This window comes from Poecilia latipinna, unplaced genomic scaffold, assembly GCF_001443285.1.
Source record: "Poecilia latipinna isolate Pla-1442-1.1 unplaced genomic scaffold, P_latipinna-1.0 Scaffold3499, whole genome shotgun sequence".
Taxonomy (NCBI): Eukaryota; Metazoa; Chordata; class Actinopteri; order Cyprinodontiformes; family Poeciliidae; genus Poecilia; species Poecilia latipinna.
In genome coordinates, this window is record NW_015116115.1 from 68,609 (window position 1) to 72,455 (window position 3,847).

Below are 3,847 nucleotides of genomic sequence, written 5' to 3' on the forward strand. Positions count from 1 at the left end.
ATTCATTTTAAAATTCTTATGTTTGTTTTTAAATCACTACATAATCTTGCCCCGGCTTACCTCTCTGAGCTTCTTCACCCATACATACCTTATCGGTCTCTCAGGTCCGCAGATCAGCTGCTTTTGGAGGTACCGAGATCAAGAAGGAAGCTCAGAGGGGACAGGGCTTTCTCTGTCATGGGCCCAAAATTATGGAACGACTTGCCTTTGCAGGTCAGAGAGGCCCCTTCACTGTGCACTTTTAAAGCTCATCTTAAAACCCATCTACTTTACTTGACTTTCAACTCCAGCAGGATCTAGTTTTAAATTGTATGTTTGTGTTTTAAAACTGTAAGTTTTTATTTTATTTTTTTATTGTTATGCTGTGTTTTGATGTACAACACTTTGTATCAGCTGTGGTTGTTTTAAAGTGCTTTATAAATAAAGTTGGTATGGTATGGTATGTCCATCTTCCTGTGTTTTGTTGGAGGACTTACAATGCAGCAAGCAAGAAAAAAAGAGTTGTCAAAAAGATAGTGAATTGACATCTTAACCTTCAGTGATAGCTTTAAAATGCAGAGAAATAAAAAAAAAAAACTGTGGAAAAAAAAAAAAGTTTCTGTGAAAAGATTCAGGAACCAAACACAGAAGTACCTACAGCTACAGCCATCACCATGCATTGAGTCATGTCAACGAAACCATACTGTTCAGAATCAGGATGATCACAAATCAATCACAAAACTGTTGATCCTCTTCATGAGACTGTCTTGAGAAAACAAGAGTTTCTTTTATCAGAGGCTTCTTCAGATTTACTGTTATACAGACTGCTACAAGACATGTTTCGTGCCAACAGCCATCATCAACTTCAATAACTCTGAAGAATCTGAAATAATGGTTACAAAATTGTATTTCCCTATGGGATTAATAAAGTATTTCTGAATTTGAATTTCAGTAGTTAAAATATATTTCTTCAAACCAGTCACTGGTCAAGATCTTGTTAACTCTGAAATTTTTACTGCTTCAAAATTATGTGATTGGGTTATAACTGAATCAGTGTGCTGTAGTTTCTGTGACTGAGGAAGGTGGTATGTAAGTGACAAGAAGTATGTTGGAAGAAAACTCAGAAGATTAAAGCAAGCAGAATTCCATTTGTACAAGGTCCAAAGGGATACATAACAGATGAAGTCAGATACATGTGATGCTGGAAGTCTGTGAAATGATTTAGTCATGACCAGAAGCACTTAAATCTAATGTGGCAGGAACTGAAGACACACAGGCCGAGGCCAAACAGGATGAATTTTTCAATGTATTATACTTCTATTGGTGGCATTTATACAAGTTTAAGACTGCAGTTCGGTGGTCAAAGAAACAATATGTTATTAATAGAATGTTCTAACAGCTGGAAAATATTTCTTTGCTAAAACTCTCTATTCTCAGAAAGCACAAAAGTGGATTGACCAAAATGTTCACAAAAAGCATTTTTTTTCATCTTCTCTGTTTGCAGGGCCTCTCATATGACTTGTCACAAAGTGCAAACGACCATCAATTACCTTTTAGGATTTTACTATCCATGAAAGAAGCAAGTCTACTTAAACCTGTACCACAATGGAATTTCCAACCACTAGGTTAGAACACTGTGTGACACTGCTGAGAAGAATATGCATTTCATCAGCAATTTGTCACTCATGTCAGCATTGGGGCAGAATCATAAAGGAGCTTAGGATTTCCATTACATACAAAACTCAGTCTTTGAGAGAAAGGAAAGGACCAGTAGGTAAGCTGCATCTCTAACACAGTTTGTTTTGTCTTCATTATGATCCTAGGCACCATAAACTCCTGAGACTATACCAATCTGTCAGTCACTTTACATAAATATACTGTCCATAACTCAGTTAATTACACTCATTGTCTTAATCAAATGAGTTTAATCCGAAGATGAATTCTTGACCTTTTCAGAGAGTTTTATCCTGTTTGTAATAAGTCTGTGGATGGTTGTTTTATGATTCCTGTTACTTTTCTATGTATGGCTCACATGATGATTTTGATTTATTTAGCCCCCCATCCGCTTCTTTTGTCCCACGCACCCACCTCTTTTCCCCTCCCAGAGTCAACCATCTGCCCAAAGGGAAATTACGTTATGTTGTCAATGCAGTACAACGGAGGAGACAAAAGAGAGAGAACAGAAAATCAAGACAGGCAGTGGCTTCAAGAGGAAGTCATCAATCTTCTATCACCAAAAGTCTAATTTCTTATTTGTCATCTTTGTCAAAAGGGAAACACAAGATCTGAAAATATGACAGGAGAGTAAACAGATGTAGCTTCCACTGTCCCTCCTGAATAACAGGGTTTTGACACCAGAGGCTATGACTGTGGACAAACTGTGGTTCTTTCCTCTGGACTGAACTCCTATCATCATGGCAGAAACATACAGAGGAAATGTCTAATCTAAGACAACTAGTCTTTCAGCTCAGACTTATTTGTGTTATTTTACTTTTATTTTTCATTTAATGGAAACACCCCAATAGCAAAATTATGTTTTTTCAAAAATACCAAAATATCCACATAAGTTTTGTGCAAATTTGAAATGGAAACACAGCTTTTGTTAAGTGTGTTATTTATTTATTTAATTTCTTTGGTATTATGACTTTCACTGCTCTTAAAATGCAACAGAGTGGTTGAGTAAACTATATAAAATGTTTGAGGCATATTTCTTCTTGCACTCTAGAAAAAACATTTTAGAATTTTAGAAACTGACTTTTGACTTCAGAAGCGATATTTTTTTTCCAAGCTTCTGGCTTGAACTAAAACAAAGTCAGTCTCAGGCTAGCTTCTCTCCTCTGTGCCACTAACTCTCCTCTGCCAGCGAATTCGTCTAGTCCACCCTCAGAGACGAGGAAATGCCGGCAGAGCTCAGCATGGCAACTGATAAGAAGCATAAACCTGGCTGCAGGATTGGTCGCCATGGTAGTTGTAATCTGGACGTGATGGACAGGATATATTGAGGACAATGTCCTTTTACAAGTAACTGAGTACCTGACACTGTCAATAATTTAGGATTTTTATTTAATATCTAGGTAACACTTTATTTGAAAGTGTCATGACATAAGACTGTCATGACACTGTCATAAACATGACATAACATCTGTCAATGAACATCAAGTCTTCATGAATAGTTATGACTGTCATAAAGCGTCATTTGGTAAATAATGACACTTTTAATACAAAGTTGACATTATTCTAGACAAAATGTCTTCGTTATGACAGCTTGACATTATTCTAGACAAAATGTCTTCGTTATGACAACTTGTCATTAACCTCGCCAAAAATGTCTTCGTTATGACAACTTGTCATTAACCAAGAAATCATGATCTAACATAAATTTGTCATAATATTAGTCATAATGATTTAATTATTACACTAGCAAAAGCTTTAACAAAACAATGATTAATATTTCCACTGCATGAAATAAAGCAAAACAAGTAGGACAAGCAATAAATATTTCACTAAGCTTTATTACATGGTCAAATGATTTAATAACAGACTCTAACAATTTCTTTTACATCAACTAAAGTGGAATAAGTAGCACCAGTTATGAATATGTCATTAAGTGTCATTACAATGTCATTAATATTAACTATTACCTCAAGTAAAGTGAAACAACATTTATGACAAAGTCATTAAGTGTCACTACGGTGTCATTAATATTAACATTTACCTCAAGTAAAGTGAAACAAGTTACAACAGTTATGACAAAGTCATTAAGTGTCATTACAGTGTCATTAATATTAACTTTTACCTCAAGTAAATTGAAACTAGTAGCAACAATTATAAAGATGTAATTTAGTATTACAGTGTCAAATGCAATGCT

At 35.2% G+C, this 3,847-nt stretch overlaps 1 long non-coding RNA gene across 1 annotated transcript in view; it reads right to left on the reverse strand.

Moving 5' to 3' along the window:
• The window catches only part of LOC106941107 (uncharacterized), a 3,923-nt gene extending 3,574 nt beyond the window's left edge, over positions 1 to 349 (reverse strand). The window contains exon 1 of the long non-coding RNA XR_001423266.1: positions 61 to 349. This is a non-coding gene — a long non-coding RNA (uncharacterized LOC106941107). The remainder of the gene's footprint in view (positions 1 to 60) is intronic.
• Between the last annotated feature and the right edge of the window lie 3,498 nt (positions 350 to 3,847).